Here is a 22,851-nt window from a genome sequence, read left to right as displayed (position 1 = left end):
GGTTGAAACACTGTATTCGCTTATTCATTTGTTTATTCCAATACCCTAAAGGCCCAAGGCGGGCATTACACAGGGGGGATTCATCAAAGAAAACAACAAATATACAACACAGAATGCAAACGGCTGAAAACAGAAGTAAACAAGTTAAGAAGACAGGTACAAGTTAATGAGAGAAAGGAAAAAAAGGCTAGGAACAGGTATTTGAAAAAATGCACATGTAGCAAATCCTGCAAAAAAGATCAAGAAAAATTCCTTCGAGAGTTACCAAACAGCATCTAGCATTTTGCGGAACGTTACGGCCGACATACAAACACTGGAGCAACAAAAAATATGAATCATAGTGATAAACAAAAGAACGCACATCAATATCTGTTAGAATTTTCTAAATAGGACCAAAGAGCTGTTTGAAATGATGTTTTAGCGACAGCCGCAATGCTAGAAGGAACCGAATTCCACTCTTCAATAGCCAGGACCAAAGGTGAGTATTTGTATCGTTTTGTCCGGCCGAAAATGGGTTTAGTCTTCATCATGTGATCTACACAAGCCGATGTGTGCGCATGACCAGAGGCGAGAGCTGGAGCGATATTTTCAGTAACGGGAAAGGATGAATCGAGCAGCTTTGTTTTGAATAGATTCCAACATGTTAATAAGATAGGAGTGATGAGGGTTCCAGATCACCGACGCGTATTCTATCGCAGGCCTGATTAGCATGTTGAATGCGTGTAGTTTTGTCCTGGTTGGCTTGGTGCAGTCGGCGTTTAAGAAGACCAAGTGTTTTTAAGGCTTTGGTAGTGATCTGTTCAATATGAGTGCTCCAGGATAAATTAGAGTTAGAATTTACACCGAGGTATTTTACCGACGCTGCAGTTTCAATGGTAGTATTATTAACTGAGTAGGCATTACGGCTCGAGTTGGCAACGGAAGTAAACTTGAGGTGTTTAGTTTTATCTGCATTAATTATCATTTGCCACCTGCCGCACGAATTAGCTCTACAGTCTGGAGAGCAACGATGTCGCAAGGGCTCGATATTACTCGGTAAATTACACAGTCATCTGCAAATAATCGTATTGTTGATCTTATGTTCGACGTGATGTCATTAATATGTATTAAGAAAAGCAGTGGACCCAGCACCGAACCCTGAGGTACTCCTGGAGCAAAACCTGTACGTCTTGATAAGAAGCTCCCTAATTTAACTGACTGAAAGGGGTTTGTTAAAAATGTGTTAATCCACTGCGTAGTATGTTGATCCAGCTGCAAGTTGCGCATTTTTATCATCAAACAAACAACCAAAGCAGGGACTATGCGACACTCGAGGCATAGTGGCGCGCGTCCACAGGGTCACGACATGCCCTTGCGGACGCTGCTGAGCAATGGGAACTGCGTCGCTGTCTGGCACGTGCAGTTATGATCGTCCAACTCGATGTGGTCCACGTAGATGCATCCTTTGTCCTTGAGTTTTCTCACCTGCGACGAATGGGAGCAGGTGGTTATAAGTGCATTGTCAATTTTATGACGACCACGGCAGTGCTTCGCTACAGTGCCACAATCGATACGAAGGTGATCGCTTTGGTTTCGGCCGGTCAGGACAACTTTCCCCGGTGCAGCCGTCAACTACCTTCAAATAAAAATTTAATCCGATATCCTCAGCAGGAATCGAGGGACCAGCTAAGCTCATATGTATTTTGTCCAGTCTTCTCGCCGCACAAATATTCGGAGTAGGAGCATCATTTCCGAGCACGTTAAGCCTAAAGCGGTGATGTGAACGGCCGAAAGCGTTTTGGAGTAGCCGTCGTAGCGGCTAAAAATCTTATTGGAGGAGCTTCCTTTTTGTTTTGTGGCAGGAATTCGACGCTAGGATATCGGATTAAAACCATGAATTCGTGCTCAATAGAGAGATCTCTGATGAAGCAGCTGTTACACATTCTTTCAGACACACGCTTCGTAACTGCCTCTCTTCTCGCAGATGACTGCAAGTACGAGGTCTGTTAGAAAAGTATCGGACTTTATTTTTTTTTTTGCGAACACCTGATGGATATGAAACAAGCGCGCTTACAGCAGCCGACATTGAACCCTCGTGCGCATGCACGAATTTTTTTCCCGCCTGCCGATAGCGTCAGTCGATGGGAAGCAGCGTTTGAGTGAGGCAGTGCGCAGTGCTCTCGTCGGTTTTTTGTTGCAAGGAAAACGGCGGAGCGAGAGGAGCAGCGCTACTACCTCAAATTTTGCCAGAAACTTGCCGATAGCCAAGTGGAAACCACTCGAAATGTTCAGACGGCTTTCGGTGATGATGCTATGAGCAGCACACAGATTAAGCAGTGGTGCAACTGGTTTAAAGACGGCCGCACATCCGTGGAGAGAGAGCCATGCACGCTCCGGTCGGCCACCAACATGCCGAAATGACCAGGTAATTGCCGAAGTGAACGCTGTGGTGATGCGGGACTGTTGTGTGACTATCCGAGAAATTGCGGAAGAGGTGGACATCAGCAATTTTTCTGCACATTCCATTATCACCCAAGATTTGGTCATGGAGAGAGTTGCGGCGAAATTCGTGCCGAAGCTGCTGACGGTGGAGAAAAAGCAGCTTTGTGTTGAAGTCTGACAGGAGATGCTGGATTCCACAAACAGTTACCCTGACTTCACCGACGCCGTAATCACTAGTGACGAGTCTTGGGTGTACGGGTACGACCCGGAAACCAAATCCCAGTCGTCACAGAGGACGCATTCCACGTCACCAAGACCAAAGAAGGCCCGCCAAGTGCGCAGCAATGTCAAAGTGATGCTGACTGCTTTTTTGACTCCCTCTGTGTGGCACACCACGAGTACGCACCCCACAGGGTCAAAGAATGACTAAAGAGTACTACAGAGATGTCCTCCATCTCCTACGTGGTGCTGTGCGGCGCAAGAGACCGGAATTGAGGTCAACAAGAAATTGGCGCATCCCTCGCGGCATTGCTCCTACACATTCCTCGCATTTGATTGAGACTTTTCTGGCGAAAAGCAGACTCCTGTAGTTCAACAGGCTCCTTACTCTCCTGATATGTCCCCCTACGACTTCTGGCTGTTTCCTAAAATCAAGAGGCCATTGAAAGGAGTGCGATTTCAAAAAGAAAGGACATTATGGCTGCAACGACAGTAGAGCTAAATTCTTTTCCGAAAAGGGCCTTTTCGGAATACTTCCATCAATGGCAGCACCGCTGGGAGATCTATATGGAGCCCCAGGGAGACTACTTAGAAGGTTATTAGGTTTCTAACCCTCCAGTTGTGCCAGTTTTTTTTCTTTGGCCAAAGGTCGGATACTTTTCTAACAGACCTCGTACATACCCACAGTTCACAAACATCGGAAGCATTTGGTTTCCGCCTTCCAAGCATTAAAAATTCGGGAGATATTTAAGCTCCGCCTTAAAGGGGCTCTGAAAGCGGGTCTCAGTGAAGGTGAGGATGTCAAAAGATGCCGCTTCACGAATATCCTTTAGCAAGATTTTTCTTAATGGGTTTGCCACTCTTCTTACTCACGAAATATGTTTTCTGCTGTAGGGCTTCCTTATGATCCAACCACCTATTTCTTTCCGTCAGTTCGGTGGTTAAGCCGATATGTCTTCACGATATGGCATGCCAGGTGCATCGGATTCTTCGCAAGAAAGCCGCGTCCATCCTATCACGTGTCCTCTGATGTAAACGTCGTTTCCCTTACGTTGTAGTTATGTCTAAAGCAGAAATCTGGGTTTGTTGGTTGTTGAATTGGGCTAGTTGTGTTTGACCCGCGAAAGGCGGCAGCGAGGAGGAAAAAGCACACAGTTCTGCGGTGCACACAGTCATTGTGCCATGGAGTTGGTAGCTGAGACACTTCATTCATTATTACAGCGCAAAGACGGCACAGAACAAGAAGGGGACACAACAGCGCTGTTGTGTCCCCTTCTTGTTCTGTGCCGTCTTTGCGCTGTAATAATGAATGTAGGTAACCAACTCGCCCAAAATGTTGTATTATAGCTGAGACACGCAAGGCACCATTCACAGATGGGACGGGAACGCACTGTTACGACTCATCTTGAGACCCGAGATGAAACGGAGGGAGATTCTACGTAGCGGCAATTTTGACGGGTCGTTTAACTTCAACTTGACCCCTCGATGACCTCGCAGAAAAGGGCGACTTTCTGGGAAGTGGCCGACGAGGCTCTTCCCACACTCGGCTCGGCGAAAACGACCTCCCCTTCGAGAAGCAACCGACGACAGGAGAAGAAAGGGTGTCCCTCGTCTTGAAAAGAAAACCCGGAACGAATCCGAGGAAGCCTGCGCAGCTGCGGCTGTGACGTCAACACGACACGATGCTATAGGAATGCGGACTGCGGACTTAGGAATGCGGACTTGCCAGTTCCCACGTGCGGGCTCTAAACAGGTGTCTTGGCCAGCTGCGTCTGTGACGTGTGGTGGCGATCTTTTGGTGCCCCATGAGTTACCGCCTAGTGAGGGGGCTCAACAGGTCTTCGATGGCGGTGCTGGTGCCTATCTTTTGTGTCGCGATGGAATGTCGCCTGGTGCAGGGGCGGAGTCTTGGGCTATATAACCTGCGACCAAAGTGGGCACGAACGCTCTGGACCTACGGTATTAGGTTCATCCAGTGGCTCTGAGCCTTGGGTATCAGGCTCATCCAGACGCTCGACGCTATGAACTCTTAACGTTTGATTCCTTGTTCTTCTTTTTGTAAATAAGTGTCTTAGTTTCTTACCATTAAATCTGCTTGTTTTTGTAATCACCAACTTCGAAGTTTCCTTCATCCCGGACGAGCCCCCATGGTGCAACAACCAGCCACGCTACCTGGAGCCGCAACAACTGGTGGCAGCGGGGGGGTCTGCTACCTTGCGTCACAACAGCACACACACAGGATTCATTATGGAGTAGTCTGTGCATGTCGAGAGGTACATCGACACTGCTCAGTTGCAGTGCTGAGTTGCAGCGCTGTCTCATCTTTCGATAACTACCAATTAGTCAATGAACACAAAAAGTTGATCGTCAACCTACCTGATACCCGTTAAATCCATTTGATATGTTGCATCAAATGCTTCAGCAACACCTACGCACTCGTCCGCCAGCCTTTTAATTCAAGCAACACTGGCAGGACAGAAGTGCTATATACAAACTACCCTTACCGACATGCACCCCTCCCCCCCCCCCCCCCAATCAGCTGTTATAGGCAAGATCAATGGCATTTGTCTTTCAGGCTCTGATCACTCCTCGGTCGAACACTTTTTTTGTATTTCTTCCAGGTCTCGTGCGTTTACCAGCGCTGTGCCGATGTGTTATCACTCATACTACTTGTGAACTCATTTAGTCTGCTTTTAGTATGTTGTGTTAACCTTGCTGATATGTTTCCCAATATCTTCTTTGCATATGTTATTGTATGCAGTAATATGCCCCTACAGTAATGCCTTATGGGCGCTGTAGGTATTTGCAATAAATAAATAAATAAATAAATAAATTGGCACGGTACCTTTAATTCTATTCCTTCCGGAGTGTCATAGATGACCAGGTCAGAGCCCACTTTTTTCCAGAAAGAATCCGCGTCGCCGATCTTCTCCCGGCCTCCTCCGGCAGACTCAGCCTGTGGCAGCAGACATAGAGAGCGCACAAGTAGTCTGAACGGGTCCAGCAGAACCGGAAAGAAACGACTGCTAGATTCACTCCATCTCTAATCGACAGCTGGCTGTATTAGTAAGCTCTGGCAATGTCTGCAGTACTACCCAAAGGCCGCCGCGGTGGCTCAGCGGTTATGGTGCTCGGCTGCTGACCCAAAAGACGCGGGTTCGATCCCGGCAGCGGCGACTAGAATTTCTTTGGAGGAGAAATTCTAGAGGCCCGTGTACCGTGCGATGTCAGTGCACGTTAAAGAACCCCAGGTGGTCGAAATTTCCGGAGCCCTCCACTACGGCGTCCCTCATAGCCTTAGTCGGTTTGGGACGTTAAACCCCATAAACCAAAAAACCAGTACTACTCAAAGGCGATAATCCCTTTTAGCAACTGATGCATTTACTTGCAGAGGTGCGGAACATTCATCCGCAATGCCAGAACAATGAACGGCCCGGATTTACCTTGCAGTAGCCATGAACGACGCACTCAGTGGCCGAACCGCCTACGCTCCCGCCGCCTCGGAACAGCATCGCGCCCAGCAGGATCGACAGGCACACCTTGTTCCAGCTGGACATTGCACTCAGCGTCTGCGTCTGCGATGACCGCAAACATGACCACAAACGTGAGGCGCCCTCGGCTCTCAGAGGTACCCACGCGGGCTTAGCCCATTGGACAGCATTACGGGCAAGCAAGAGCTCCCCTTGAACGTAGGAAGAAGCCGCAGAAGGGAATGAGAACGTGCCCTGTTCACATGCCTAGAAATTAGTTTATACACTAACCATACACTTTGTTGACTAATCCTTTAGATGGGACAATAGACTTTCTATTGACAAATCTTATAGATCTGTCTGTAGGGTTTGTCTATAGAGATCCTCTACGGACCAACAGAAATCAATAGTCTATATATAGACCAGCCTATAGGCAATCTATAGATATGTGGCCATACAATTTCAGTCGGATTTTGTTTATAGACAGTCTATTGGCTATGAATGGACAAACAGAATTATCGATACGGTGGCAACTAAGTCTACAAAAAATTTATAGAAAGTCTATAGACCATTTTTAAGGGGCCTACTAAAGCCTTATTAGCGTTGTCGCTTTCAAGGCAGTGGCGTAGCGCCAGCCAGCGGCTTCTTTCGTATCTAAGCAACGGTGGAGGGGATCGGCGTCAAGTGTGTCTGGCCACACTGTGGCTAATCGTCATGTAGGCGCAAGGCGATTTGCGTAAAGCATTAAACAAGCGATGGTGATGATGCTGTTTCACACTGTGGCCATGACAGGCTACATCGTGCAAGTATTACCAGGACCGAGACAGGCTAGCAAAAGAGAAGTGGTTAAGGCACGTTGAAATGGTCGGTAAGCGTTGCGTCCAGCTCAAAGAGGCTGCCGTTAATCACCAGTGAAAGGAAACAATGGCGGGACATCGCTGAGGATGGTCGCGGGAGATCGGGCCATGTGAATATTTAGTTCAATTTACTATTAATACTACTCGGAACTCTTACGGAAATGGGGGTTTGTATGCGAGAAAAATATAATACAATCAATAATACAGTCAAGTAAACAATCAGATGCAAACAAAAGCATGACATCAAAGCATTCATAAGCGGGCACATCGAGCAAGGAATAACAAAAATCAAAAACCGACTGAAAACGTTGGCTTATTGATAGGACTGATATGCAGCCTTGAGCTCAATGAGCTTTTCTAACGAATCCTGCGAAGTGATGAGCTCATGTAAAGCGTTTCATTCCCGTACGTCTTGCGGAAAGAAGCAGGAATGAAATATGTTGTTGGCTCAAGAGTATTCATTTATTGTGAATTCTTGCCTGTGGCGTGTTCATCTGGTCAAAATTATAAGTAGCACTATGCGTGTTAAATGCATTATGAATTAACTGGTATAAATACTTTAATCTATGGAGAGTTCCGCTACTAGACAACAGACACCTTTAGCATACCGCGTACCATGTTACCATTACCGGGACCGGAGTAACGGGAGCCTGCGCGTAGACAATGCGCATGCGCAAATCACCTTAACGGCGCCAGATGGCGCCAGGTACCCGGCAGCTGCGCGCGCGCCTGCAGCACCGGGACCAATCAGAATGTGCTCAGCGGCGGTGGGCGGACTACCGGCACTCCGGTAACGGTTATACGGTAAACTATACGAGAAAGTGGTCAAGACTAGACTGAGCATTTACATGGAGGACAACGGTCTGTTTCCGGATACCATGTTCGGGTTCAGAACGGGGCTCTCCACGCAAGACGTGATGCTCCAGTTAAGAGACACGGTACTAAAATAAATATCGGGCACTCGAGAAGGCGTAATCTTGGCCGTAGACCTCAAGGGGGCCTTCGACAACATCGGCCACAATGCCATTCTCACAGAACTCTCGGCAACAAACTGTGGGGAGAGGATCTTCGCATACGTAAAAGCCTTCCTGTCTAACAGAACAGCAACGATCGGCATCAACAACATTAGGTCAGAAAAGAAGACGACGCCAAACAGAGGGACGCCACAAGGATCCATCATCTCATCTTTACTCTTTAACATAGCAATGATTGGATTAACTAGGAGACTGAAAAACATCAAAGATGTAGAACATTCAATTTATGCGGACGACATCACAGTGTGGACGACAAAAGGATCGACGGGAAACAAGCAAGAAATATTGCAAAGAGCGGCGGATGAGATCGGTCAATTTGCTTTATTTAGCGGGATGCAGTGCTCCCCAGAAAAATCAGAATTTATTAGACTTCACAAAAATAAAGAGGACAGGGGAACGATAGAATTAGAGATAGATGGACAACCCGTAAGGAGGACAAATAAGCTTCGCATCTTGGGAATGTGGCTGCAGGAGAAAGGCAAACGGGACCATACCATCCAGCTCTTGGAACACTCCACGAAAAAGATATGCAGGATGTTAAGCCGGATTACGAACAAGAGAAAAGGGGTGAAGGAGCGAGATGCGTTACGGATCACTTTTGCGCTCATCATACCGAGGATGACGTACGCGCTTCCGTACCTACAACCTAACAAAGGGGAAAAGAACAAAATGGAAACATGCATCAGAAGGGCGTATAAGCAAGCTTTAGGCGTCATGACCTGCGTCTCGACAGAGAAGCTGATGAACATGGGTGTGTACGGCACCTATGAGGAGCACAGCGAAACCACGCTCAAATTTCAAATGGAAAGACTTAAAAGAACAGCCGCTGGCCGCGCACTACTGGTCAAGCTAGGATACCCGGCAGAAGACGAGGGCGAAGACAAGACAGACATTGACAGCCAAATTAGGAGCACTTTCTTGGTTAAACCAGTGCCCAAAAACATGGACCCCAAGAACCACGAAGGAAGACGGGCGGCGAGATCATTGGAGTTGGACAGGTTCCTAAAGAAGAAACAGATGGTTCTGTATGTTGACGCGTCCAAGTACAGAACGAAGGAAAACGCTAGGGCGGTAGCAGTAGTGAACGCCAATGGGAATATAGTTACTGGTGCATCAGTGCGCACAAGGACAACACAAGCAGCGGAAGAGATCGCCATAGCTCTAGCCCTGACTGAAGCCAATCGGCAGGGACTGAGTTACTGGATAGCGACGGATTCTCAGGCTGCAGCAAGGGCATACAGAGATGGAAGGATCGGCCGAAAAGCCGCGAGTATCCTCTTCGAACAAAAACAACACAGACATGGATCAAACAACACAAGCATTCAACACACCATCATTTGGGTCCCTGACACTGGGGTTGAGGGAAATCTCATGGCAGACACCGTTGTCCGAGGGTTCACGAACCGGAGGGCGGGTTTGCCGGTCGAACCCTTCAGCACGCCAGAATCTTACGGGGAGGCAATGAAGGCGTTGTTGGGAGCGCGCAAGAAGTACTCGGCTCCGGCGGATATCCTCGACAGAGAGCAGGCCACCACGCTCAGACGACTACAAACAGACACCTACCCAAGCAGAGCCATGTATCACAAAATGTGGCCGAACAGATACGCGAAAGAGTGCGTGTGGTGTGGGGGCTACGCCACAACGTACCACGCCACCTGGGGCTGCGAAAAAAGCCCTTTACTACCAAAGGTAAATAGCCCTAGTCTAGAGCAGTGGGAGGCCCTCCTGGCTGACTCCGACCCGAGCACACAGCTTATGCTGGTGAGAGGGCCAAGGCAGCGGCGGAGGCCAACGGGATACTGGACTAGGGAAGACCGACCACTGAAGCTCCACATCTATCTATCCCCATCCCCCTACTCCCTAACTCTTCCTTTTGAAAAAAAAAATGTTTTCACTACTACTACTATACGGGACACGGTATGCTAAAGGTGTCTAAACGCGGGCGAGCCAAAAGCGAAAAGTTGACAAGCGTCGCATAAAGGCGTGTACAATTATACGATGTACATGATTCGTGTCATAAGTAAAGGAAGCATGGTTCTGAAATCAAACTCTGAGAGAACCGGCATCAGATTGCACCTTTACTGTTGTAGTGGGACACTTTACGACGAGGTTACGAGGGCTAGTTAAGCATTGTGTCGCTCACCACCGACGGGGAAACTTGTCTAGAACTTGGCGCGCAAACTCAACGCTCGAAAAGATGCGGAGATGGCTAGCAGGATGGTCAGGAAACTACGGCGCTGCCAGTCATTGTACGTGCAGTCGTAAATGTTTCCAGTTTACAAAGATTTTCATTCAGTTCTCTCCTGCGCCTCCGTAATCCAGCATGTCCGAAGAGAAGACGACGACGTGATGATCTCCACTGTGCGGCTTATCGACCCCATATGCATTATCATGTGTGAAGCTTTCGCTGCGGTGGCGGAATTTTGCATGTGGCAGCAAGATAAAGAGCCATGCGCTTATGGGTGGCGAAGTGAGGTGTAGCGGGTAACATTAACCTTGTGAAATGTCCTAAACGCAGGCCTTTAGCTCTCGCTCACGGGGGAGGTTTCCTCCACTCCGGTATTCTTGGCCGGGAGCGGAACAGCGCCGAGTGATCTAACCAGTGCTTACGATGCGGTCCAAGCTGTTGGGCGGCTGGGCGGTGCAGCTCCCCGACGACGGAGGGTTGTGGATATGCACGAACACAGTGTCCACGCCCCTGGCAGGGTTGAGGAAGGAGGAGAAGCCAGTGGAACATGCTGCGTCCTTCGCAAAAAACTTGGGGGACAGTGAACTTCACCCTAAGAGTTCAGGTTTACAGGGGTTTTAACGCCCCAGGCTATGAGGGACGCCGCAGTGAAGGGCTCCGGAAATTTCGACCATCTGGGAAGCATAAAGCGATAGCATTAGAGGGTCCCTGCGGTCGATTTCGGGTCCCCTGGGGCATCCTTTCGCGGACATCCACACATTTGTTGCCCTCTCCATATTAATTGTGATGCTGCTAAGTGACCCTAATTACCTAAGTGTTCCTGTAATGTAATTCGCTTACTGGGCGGCCTAAGGTGCTCGTGCAAAATGCCTTATTCCATGGCACTCTCTGGTCGTACAGCTGCCCATGCGCAATAAAAATTCATGAGAATTCATCATTTACAGTTCTATGGCTGCCTGCTGGCTGGTGTACATTTATAGTACAATTAACATGTAACGGTCTAAAGGAGCATGCAAGCCGGACAGTGGCCGCTTTCGATAGTGCGTCAGCTGAGGCTATGTGAGGCAGGTTTACGTTAACCAACTTCAAACGCGTCAACCCGAAATCGGCAACATTTATGAGTTGGGGACATAAAGCATGCATTAAAAAAAACGCGCCCCTGAAACGTGCCCGGCTTCCGCGGCGCTGCGCAGAGCGAAATATAGCAGAGATGAGTTAATTTTTCAGATATTTCACTTAGATTTTTTTTTTCTGTGCCACTTCAGGCAGCGTAAGCATCAAAGCGGGACTCACGTGAGAGCTGTTGACTGCGCAGGGGCGCTGACTCCCGGCGGTACGGCCAATGTGGCGATCACCCTCTGCACCTTAGGAGCGGCGCCTTTGACCGCCTGCGAGGACGCCAAGAGCTGCTAAGAGCGGCTCATCGTTTCGTCACGGGCCACTAGAACACAGTCCTAACAATTACTGGCTGAACTAGGCCATGGGTTAGTTAAAACATTCAGCAAGACGTCATGTCCATTTCTCTATCCACGATGGCGTCCCTCCACTTCCTTCCACTGCTTCTTATCTTTCTCTCGCTCTTTTTTCCTCCTCCTCCTCTCTCTCGGTTTGCCTTGGCTTCACCCCGATCTGTTTGGGCGCCAAGCCGGGGGGGGGGGGGGGGGGGGGATCCTTACTCTGCTGACCAGCGTATAGAAAGATAAGTTGCTTTATAGCGTGCGCAGCTGTTGCTAATCTTGACAGGCAATACATGTATATGTCGCTGACTAAAGCGGCGAGGGACTGATGTCGTAGCGAGAGAAACAAGATGGTGTTACGGCCTTTTCCGCGAGCATGATGAATGCCTAATGGCCACAACCGGCCCTCTGGTTATATCTGCAATGCCCGTTCACTCTGCGCTGCAGTCTACGAAGCCACAGTTACATTACACAACAGTCCGAATGCCGGTGTACGATCGACCCAGTGAGCAAGCGACAACTGGTACATCTCATGGAGGACAAACCTGCCGCTAGCGCTCGCTTAGTGGCGGCTGTCGGCTCGGACCCTCCGCAATGCGTTCTGGTAAAATACCTGGCCCTGCCAATCACTCGCAAGTTTCCGAGCACTTCAAGAGCCACTCGTGTTACTGCAATTGCTGTGGCCGGTCATCCTCCTCGGGCAAACGGCGCCGCCAGCATGGTATTGACGTAATTCGCTGTCAGCGAAAACAACAGCATTCACTTGTATGCCGGAGATGACGCAGTTATCGAATGGGCCTGCATGGACCACGGTAGTAACGTGAGGTGGGCGTTTTATTCCTTTATGGCTTCGAGCGTGGCCCTGCACAAATGCCGACGAGTTTCACACTGCAGCAAACGCGGGCACATTTCGCTTCGAAAAAAAAAAAATGGACGGAACACTTACGCTACGCCTTAAGGAGCGCTGTATCGATAGTTTTGTGATGCAGTCGGCCCTGGGAAAGGAAGCACTCAAAGAGAGGGGCGCCAGCAGTTATCGCTCTCAGTTTTTCGCCTCGGGAGAGAGGGAAGAATTCTTTTCTCACACTTTTAGTTCTCGTTTGGTGGTTGTTCCGAAAGCGAGGAACTTACGCCCAATCACTCGTAACTGCTGAGTAAGCTGCGAAACAAAGGTTGCAGGGAACCGCAGTGAAAGAAATAAGTTGGAATGAGTGTGGGGGGGGGGGGGGGGGGGTACAAGGGATGGAGTGAATGCGTACCGCGATGGCACTGCTTAGCGCCGCCATTTTGCCGTTGTCCTGGTAGTCAGCGACCGGTATGCCGCGGACCTCGATGCCGTCGAAAAGGCGCTTGAAGCGGGTCTGCGTGTTCGTCTCCAAGAAGCTCTTCAGGCTGTTCCCGAACTTCGCGCTGTTGGCCGTCACCACGGAATAGTCTACCGACACGAGCGCCTTGGTTTTGTCGATCGAGCTGAGCCGCTCCACGCTCAGCGCCGCTCCTGGGAAACACCGTTTCAATTCTTCACTGAAGGAATTTATTTCTATTTCGAACAGTACAGTACACCCTGCAGAAAAAAAGTTATATGATGCAATAACCTCATAGATCAATCATCATAGAATATTGTCACGGCTAGACAGTCGAGACGGCCAGGACACGCTTTGCTGTGAAGCACCAGGCAGCAGCGGACTCCCGACGGCACCACACAGAAGAGACGACGAAGAAGAAAACACTGCCCGCCACCATGGCTAAGGCTAGCCAGAATAGCGGTCAAGGCAGTTCGGCCGGAAGACGGCGCCACGAGAGTGCCCAGGAATGTGGCAATATCATACAATCTGTATGACATATCATAAAATCTGTATGATATATCATACGAATTGTATGATATATCATACAGATTGTATGATATGTCATACAGATTGTATGATATTGCCACATTCCTGGGCACTCTCGTGGCGCCGTCTTCCGGCCGAACTGCCTTGACCGCTATTCTGGCTAGCCTTAGCCATGGTGGCGGGCAGTGTTTTCTTCTTCGTCGTCTCTTCTGTGTGGTGCCGTCGGGAGTCCGCTGCTGCCTGGTGCTTCACAGCAAAGCGTGTCCTGGCCGTCTCGACTGTCTAGCCGTGACAATATTCTATGATGATTGATCTATGAGGTTATTGCATCATATAACTTTTTTTCAGCAGGGCAGTACAGGGAAGAGAGGACACTGGGCAAAAATCTGCTTAAGGCAGCTTGAGGTAGCGCCCAGTGCCCCAGGTACACACGAACAGCAGTGGGTTTGCAACACAAAGTATACATATAATTTTTTAAAGCAAACTGAATACAGAATACCGACAAACAAAAATGGTCTATAGATTGTCAATAGGCCTTTTATAGACTATTGCCGTCCTGTAGGTAATTCCTTTTCTGTCTTAAAAGTCTATACACACTGCATGGCCACAAATCTATAGACTGTATATGGACTGCCTATAAGATTTATTTGTACAATGTCTATGTACGGTCTTAAGTATTAACCAATGAATTAAGGGCCAATCCTTTTAATCCTAAGCTTCCTTTGTTGTGCTCTGTAGATGTCGCTTTTTCTGCATCGCATTATTCATTCGCCTGTTTATCTTCAGGAACCATGTAGCCCCGCAATCTAAACTGTGCGCTGGTAGAAAGTTCAAGTCACTCCGCTCGCGGGTTCGCTACACTGAAGTGTCTGAGTCTGTCGTCAGTTAGTGTTAGCATCCCAGCGCCAGTACGTTTCGGAAGCTCACAAGCGACCACCTGCTCATAGTTTGTGAATAAGTCCTTGGGCCTCCCGTGGATTCGGACCCTTCAATGCCCAACCAACCATCACCATATCTATGTACAGTTTATATGCTGTCGAAAAACTTTAATAAGGGCAGAAAGCCACCAGCCGCGGCGTCGTGACATGCCCAACGTCATGTCATGTGACGAGCAGGCCTCGTATTAAGGCGAAAGTGTTTAATGCCTCATCGTTGTCGACAGAATGTTATCGACAGAAGGTTGTCAGCAGAGGTGTCACGCTTTCTCTAGTCAGACGAGAACAAAATCTTTGTGCACGATGGGATTCGAACCACCATCCTTCCGTTCCGCAGCCGAGCGTGCTAATGGCTACGCTACTTCTTGCCAAGGTATATGTAGTTCTCCTTGTCTAGGACGCTGGAGAGTGTTTGCAGAAAGGCGTCGAATCAGACGGATGCCTCCCAAACGCCCTCCATTGTCTCCAGCATTTAAGATTGACAAAGAATTGTACACTTAGTTAACATCTCAGCCACACATCAGTGAGACAAGCAGCAACACCGGGCTAAAGGCTTTCACTTCACCGCACTTTAGGTCAACAAAGTGCACCCCTGATTTTTTTTTATTGCGAAAGCAATACTACTTGCACTTTCACGCCTTTGCCGTGCCGCGGCGGTGACCACCATTGACCTTCATTTGACCTTGATTGCATTAGATTGGATTAGATTAGATTACATTGGATTGAATTACATTGGAATGGAGTGGATTGCATTGGATTGAATTGCATTGGAATGTATTGCATTGGATTGTATTATATTATATTATATTAGATTATGCTATATTAGATTAGATTACATTACATTACATTGAACTGGATTGTGTAACCGATGCATCACCACAAGTCTAACCACAAGCACCACCACCAGCTACACTACCAGCTGAACCATGGCGTAGCTACGGATATTGCTTTCGCAATTACCGGGCTTAACCAAGCTAAGCCACAGCGAATTTTTTTGTAGGAGGGTCTGCCTAGCTGCCGCAGATGAGCTTAGTACCTTGCTGTACGGTGCCGTCGTCACGCGTCAGACCCAGGGCTACGAATGCGCCGCAGACGCCCTCGGGGAGATACACCCACAGGTTGAAGGCGCTGTTGTGAGGCACGGAACAGACGATTGTCTTGGCCAGGAGCGCTGCGCGGACGGGTGAAATCTTTCGCTCGCAATGCTCGTCCTTACGCTGGTGGCAAGTAATACAGTGAAACACCATTTGAACAAACGTCACTGGAACGAACATATTGAGTTAAATATTTTAAAAAAGTGTAAATCGCGGTTTAACGAGGTTTAAATTAAAGACGACTCTTCATAAGCAGCAAAACGTTGTTAAGTATATTTTTTTAGTTGATGTATAAAATATTTTGGTTTGGTTTATTGGGGTTTAACGTCCCAAAGCGACTGAGGCTATGAGAGACGCCGTAGTGGAGGGCTCCGGAAATTTCGACCACCTGTATAAAATATTTTGTATGTATATCTGTGTCTGTGTAAAAACTTTTGCCTTTAGTGTTGGCCGACCTTCCGGTGTTCGCAATCTTTTACAAAATACACATATTTCCAGCTGTATGCCATGTAAAGGGGGGTCCGGGGGTCCCTCAAGTGATCTGCGATCACTTTCTACCCCGGACCTACCCACACTAATGATGTAAATAAAACAAACTTGAAACTTGAAGCTGCACACACTGGCTTGGGGCAGGCCGTTGTGGTGGGCTTCGGATTAATTTAGAATTCCTCGCCGAAGCGCTACTGTATCTGATGGAGATGATTTTCAGATAAATGAATTTCGGCCCATTCCAACCGTTCGCTCCACGAATGTACTGAACATTTAAACACTGAAGTATACTGCCTCGCAGCGAGAAAGAAACATTTCGGCGCTCCTGCAGCGGTTTCTGTCCGCGAACACTGCAATTCTCACACTGCATAGCCTGGGAAACTTCCTTGCGATACAGTGGGATGAGTTCGCTACTTTAGAACGGTCTGCTGGGTCGTCGACTTAGCAGTAGCTACATACGTGAGAACCTATTACTGCAGAAAATGACGCCACCATTTCAGCAAGCAGTGCACTAGCGGCTCTAACGCTTAAAAGAAGTTTGCGCCAGCAAAGGTGCATGAAGCAAGCACCAACTCGCCCAATTCATGACGGTGGCAATGTTGAGTTTTCAGCAGAAAATTGCTGCATGTTACCAAAAGTACTAAGTATACGCAATGCATGCCTAAAATTCTCGATATTGTGAGATAAATGTCTTAGGAACAATGTGTTCCTTATGGTTTGTTCTGGTTGTGCCTCGGCACAAGCTTGAAGTGTTTTTGGCCGCAGAATTGTAAGTCCACTAATCTACCCACTAATCTATCTTTATCCGAATGAATTCACCCACAATCCAATTGAGGTTTTCCGGCACATTTTTGGCGACGCCGGGTTTCGTAGTCGAAGAGTCCATCTAATGCTTTGGCATTAATAAAAGCCACTGGGTGGTTGTTTTATTTGAACTAACATAAGAAAATATTTTGGAGTTCTCTGGAGTTCATTCCGGTCAATTTAAGAAAAGAGATAATGCACGCCGCGTACACTGGTGCTCTCTATTGTTATCCGGGAGAACTTGGACAGGTGACCTCGGATCTGGGTAACATCGCAGGTGCAAAAGCGAGTCAGCAAGAATACAGCGCACAAGCCCCATAGATTTCATTTGTACATTAAGAAACGGGAAAAAAAAAGGTTCCCGTTTAAACGGCATTAGTGCATGCCAACAGCTGTAGTCTGTAACTGGAGAAATGGACTAGGCAACGAATTCACTTACCTGGTTTGCCTTGGTCGATCGTGCCAGGGCCTAAATGAGAGAAAAATGAAACAAAAAAGAAACAGGTCTGCTCACTCCAGTAGCTTATCATTACGCGCGATGATGCCATAGAGCAGTAGAAAATCATCGCAGAGTTGCCTATAGGCCAGATGCAATTCATCCTTGCCTATTCTGTCCGACCGAGCAAAATGGTAAGACTCTATCTGATGAACTGAATGTGCATCGGATGCAGCATACCATCGGTTGCAAACTGTCTGGGGAGAGGAGGGGGCGGGGGGGGGGGGGGGGGGGGGGGAGAGAGAGAGAGAGAGGCCTGCGGGCCCCTGTAATCCAGCGAAGTCAACGAAGTTTTCTATGTTGTGGGTCCACCTTTGTGGTGTCCCTAGTATCATGAAGGCCCACTAGGCCCCGAGACCATGATAGACGTAAAGCACGGAAAACACAGGAACCTAAGAAAGGCGACGAACAAGCGTTACTTCCAACTACATTTTATTTGAATGATTGATCGGAATAGACAGGAAGTTTCTCATGAGACATTAGACAATTTTTAAAAATTGGCTTTTTCAGTTAGAAGAGCGCTTTTTCGTCATAGGAATTTCAGCGGCATAGTACATCAGAATACAGCCAAGACGTGCTATTAGGCTGGTTAACTAATATTAAATAGTTAAAATTGTGACTATTACTGTTAGGCGCCTTAATTACTGACAAGTGTGTAGCCCATCGTAAGTATATTCATACCAGTTTTTGGAATTTTGAAAACGCGTTTACGTAGGCTCTGTGGCCTACAAATTCTGGCTATTTCGATGAGTTAGTGCGCTGGAGAGGTTGCTTTGCCTGCGAGCTTGTCGAAAGCACATGTATTTTGGTGCGATGTAGCTATAATTTGTTGGGCCACAGCACCGAGAGAAACGGCGCTTTCGAAATTCTAAAAACTGATATGGATATTAATAGCGATGGGCTACACGCCTCTTAATAATTATGGAGCCTAACGGTAATAGTTATAAAGCTAGCAATTCAAAATTAGTTCACCAGCCTGCTAGTTCGCACGCATCAGCTGCACTCTGATGTACTTGACAATTTTGTGCCGAAAAACCGCGCTTCTAATTCAAAAATACAATTTCTAAAAATTGTGCAAAGTCTTAGGTGAAATATCGTGTAGGGACATAAAGGGGGAAGGAAATAAAACGAACACCAAGAGCATAAAATACAAAACCAAAGTCATGTCCCGCGGTTCATGTAGAGATACAGAATCTCATTTTTTCGAAAGAGCGACTAATGACGCACTTACGCAAGCACTCCCTGTCCTGTCTATTTCCATAGCTTCTAATATCTCATATTCTGTACCCGCCGCGGTGGCTCAGTGATTATGGTGCTCCGCTGCTGACCCGAAAGGCGTAGGTTCGATCTCGGCCACGGCGATTGAATTTCCACGAAGGCGAAATTCTAGAGTCCAGTGTACAGTGAGATATGAGTGCACGTTAAAGAACCCCAGGCGGTCGAAATTTCCGGAGCCCTTACTACGACGCCTCTCATAGCAAAAGTCGCTTTGGGACGTTAAACCCCATAAACCCATAAACCATCTTGTATTCTGCGTTGGATGGCTGCCAAAAATTACAGAACTTTCCCCTTTCATATGTCTATTCCGATCAATCATTCAAATAAAATTCAGTTGGAAGTAGCGCTTGTCCGTCGTCTTTCTTACGTCCCTGTGTTTTCCGCGCTTTACGTTTACCATAGATTAACAACTAGCCCACACACACAGACCTCGCTAAACCCCGAAACCAGTACCGATTTGATTGCCTGGAATCTCGGAGTTCATTCCGTCGTGAACAGGGATGCGAGCAGCGGATGGACTCAGACTCCAAAACACGGCGCGTTGTTTACTCTTCCCGTATAACTTTAGCTGAATTGGGACGCGTGGTGCGGCGTGTCACGGGAAACTTAGAGCGAAAGCTGTCTCAATAGGCTAAGCATGGGAGGTCATACGCCGTCGGGCGGATACGCCACAGTGGCGAGCACCGTGTTAAAAATTTTGGTTAATCAAGATGTTCAGGGGGCCTGCACAGTAGTGAGGCTAAGCCTAAGCCCTGCTGAGCATTCGGGTGCGTAGTATAATGCGCAAAAGTGATCTAGTCTCCAACGGGAACATGCTGGTCAGCACTCGGCGGTGATTGGGGTTTCCACCAGTGCAGCATCGCCAAGGACCCCGGCGTTGGGTGGCGGTCAGGCTCCGGAACCCGCTGAAAGCTGAGCCTTCCCCCGTCGCAACAGTTGGTGCTTAGAGGTTTGAGAGTAGACTTTAAGCTCTTAGGCGTGACAAAGGGCTGTGTAATGGACACTGGAAGATGAGGACTTAGAGGACCTTAGTAGGTATTCTACGTCTCCGATAGCGTTGTTCGGCTCCTGATGTTGAAACAACAATGACATGTGGAAAATTTCAGGCAAATAACATTAAAAAGAATTTGCTCCAAGCGTGCAGCGAAACGAGAGAATAAGAAGGGTAGCCACTAGATACCGCAAACATGACATAATATCGGTAGAATGAAAACCAGTGGAAGGCAAATATCGAGGGCTATCATGCGAGGCCTTCAGAGGCTCGTTAGATGGACATGCATGCCCCCTCCTGCAGCACACTTCACGCCACCGCTGAGATTCCAGAATGATGCTGTCAGGCAAGAACCTGAAAAACCTGGCGAATCGGGCTCATCCTAGAGGAGATTAGCTCCTTACGAACTTGCCTTCTGAGTCCCAACGCAGTAGGCCGATTATCTGGTCGCCAAACAAGATGGAACTAGTCTGCCTGCGCAGCAGATTGGTAGACATGGCAGTAGCCTTTCGTGTTGCCTAGCACGCTTGCGTTTAAAATGGAAAAGGAACACTTTTAGCGTGAAACAACTAAGAAAGGACGTGAACAGAACACAAGACATGAGCGCTGTTTCGTGTCTTGTGTTCTGTTCACGTCCTTTCTAATTCGCTCTAAAAGTATTCCTCAACTCCCCCAACAGAACGTTTAATGCACTTGCGTTTGTCGCAGCCATTTCTTTAGGAGAATTTTAGCAAGCGACGCAACATATGTTTGCAGATGCTGAAAATCTTTCTGACGCCTTGCAGGCATTTGTAGCAGAAAAGCTCCCCAAAAAAGGTATAGCTCGCTCTGCTTCCTGTAGTGGCGGCGTTTCGTAATGCCGACGTGACTAACGCTAAAAGAAAAGCGGCTCGAGGATTCGAAATGCCTGGAGCAAGACGTCAACTCCTATTTCATATTATGCGCCATTCCGCCAGCAAAAGCCCGGAACATCTTATGTGCTATCTTCCGGTCTGCGCACATGCAAACTTTTTGAGGGCTCTTACATGAAGACGTGGGTTTGGGATCGGTGACATCCTCTTCCGTGCTCGTCTTCGGGGCTGTTGGAGAGAAAGGAACACCAAGAATTAAGCAAGAAAAGTGAGATATTGACGAAGTGATAAGAATAAAAAAAATTGGCAGAGGCTCAGCTTGGTTAAGCCCGGAAATTGCGAAAGCAACTCCATCCGTTTCTTCAGCCCGCATCCGCCGTGTCTACCGCCGCTCTGCGCCGACGGCATGAGCTGGAGCTCCGTTTATACAACTGGTATGACGTCACTCCGACCGCAGCGCTCCTAGCGGGAGAAGCGAAAGGCTCACCACCCGCCGTGTCTACCGCCGCTCTCCGCCGACGGCACGAGTTGGGGCCCTTCTCTTGCACAGATGGTGTGACGTCACCCTCACCGCAGCGCCTCTAGTGGGAGAAGCGAGAGGCTCACCGCCCGCCGTGTCTACCGCCGCTCTACTATAGTGCCTAGAATATACTAGCTCTACGCTCACGAGCCGAGCCGGGGCCCTTTCTTCCACAGATGGTGTGACGTCACTCCTACCGCAGCGCCTCTAGTGGGAGATGCGAGAGGCTCACCGCCCGCCGTGTCTACCGCCGCTCTACACTGACGAGCCGAGCTGGGGCCCTGGTTTTTCGCAGCTAGTATGACGTCACGTCTAAGGTCACCCTGAAGGGCTCAAACTGTGAGCAGTATTGCTTTCGCAATAAAAACAATAAAGGAAACCTCTGAGCCACATCTTTCTTAACCAGCATGCAAACGAGGGAGATAAGCGACAGGTGCCATGTGCACCTGTAGTTACTGGCGGGCGTCTTGGCAGGCACCAGCGCAGATTAATAACGTGACACAATGTTTTCGGATAGAGGTGGGTTGAAGGCTACCAAGTGCGCCCTGGAACGCACGTAATATGCACAGCGTGCGTTTTAAAGGTTACCAGGCCACAAAGGGTCTGCTTTACAGAAGTGTACTCTAGCACTTAAGCCGCCCATGACGCTACCAAATTTCTCGGAGGTGAGAATCATACTTCTCCCACCTCCTAAAGAGGTTACAAGGTTTAGGGGGGCCAGAAATGCCCCACTGCCCTGCTCGGAAGTAGCGTTCCTTTTGAATTACGATTTGTGTTCTTTCCATCCTGCACTGCTGTTTTGATGTGATGTGTTCTAATGGCGTTTACCCCTCGTTCTTCATTTTTTCCTCAATTGGCCTATTTTTGAACCTTTGAGCTAATTTCTGCTACTCATACTGTTATTACAATTGGTTAATAACTTTTGATCGTTTCCTTATTAGTATAACCCTTAATGTAGGAATACTGCATTCTTTTCATTTTAAAGAAAATTGTCTTGCATAGCCAATTTTGCAATACGCTGTTGCTTCCGCCATTGCATACGGGGGCGTGGTGCTTCGCAAGCCAGCGTTTCTGCTGTCTTTTTTTGCCACGCTCCAAGCATCGTGTCATGGTCCCGAATAAAAGAATGTGAGTCTGGAAATACTGTGCCTTTGGGAACTTTCGACGCATCCCGTATGTGTGCCTTTCTCTCCCCTTCTTTCATCACTTTCATCCATTTCGCTAAGGGACATGTCCACACAGAGTGAGGCAGTCACCGCAACTTTCCTTTTTACGCATCCTCTGCTCTTTCTGCCATGCACCAGTGAGGGTATAATTTACCTTCAGCTTACCGAGCCAGTAACCTGCAGGTCACAGTCTCGGGAAATTAGTGTTCCGCTGAACGTTCATTTTTTGCGTTGTAAGCGTGCGTGGGAAGCGTGGAGTTCTTACGTCGAAAGGAGCATGTCAAGCAGGCCTCGCCGACACGGAATTAGCGCACCACTGCACGCAAGTCAGTCATCGTCTGGGATATGCTCACGTCTATAACTCGGCGGTCTAATGCACCCTAATATCGCTGCATACAGTAAGCGTACTGCCCCTTGAATTATTATAAAACGATTTCTATGGGTCGTGGGGTAAGGGGGAAGGGGGGGGGGGGGGGGGGTTGGCAGCATTTGGGCTTCATTCCGACCTTTTCATGAGGCTGATGTCGCCGGCAAAGGACTCCTTTCATAATTCCTCACGTTGGAGTTCCCCTTCGTCGTACGAACTACATTAAAGGGACACTGAAGATGACTTCATTCAATAATCATGCTCAGTAGAAATTGATTCGCTGACTCTTTCTGAGTAGGCTGACGTTTGTCCTGCATCAAAAGAGACATTAATGGCTCCGTAAATATATTGAGGGTATTCTCAACAGTTGTTTAAAACTCGC

The 22,851-nt window shown here is 48.2% G+C and overlaps 1 pseudogene across 1 annotated transcript; it reads right to left on the bottom strand.

Moving 5' to 3' along the window:
- Nucleotides 1-38: 38 nt before the first annotated feature.
- On the bottom strand, nt 39-21,612 carry LOC149360043 (uncharacterized; annotated as a pseudogene). Its single transcript, XR_016288822.1, has 10 exons — nt 21,307-21,612; nt 20,591-20,717; nt 17,240-17,269; nt 15,450-15,584; nt 12,906-13,144; nt 11,483-11,577; nt 10,612-10,699; nt 6,084-6,215; nt 5,486-5,596; nt 39-1,464 (listed from the first exon to the last, which is right to left on the bottom strand). The product of XR_016288822.1 is annotated as an uncharacterized LOC149360043 (transcript).
- Between the last annotated feature and the right edge of the window lie 1,239 nt (nt 21,613-22,851).

Source organism: Amblyomma mixtum, chromosome 2, assembly GCF_055824585.1.
Source record: "Amblyomma mixtum isolate Tamu chromosome 2, ASM5582458v1, whole genome shotgun sequence".
Classification (NCBI taxonomy): domain Eukaryota; kingdom Metazoa; phylum Arthropoda; class Arachnida; order Ixodida; family Ixodidae; genus Amblyomma; species Amblyomma mixtum.
This window is presented reverse-complemented; position numbering and strand designations above follow the sequence as displayed.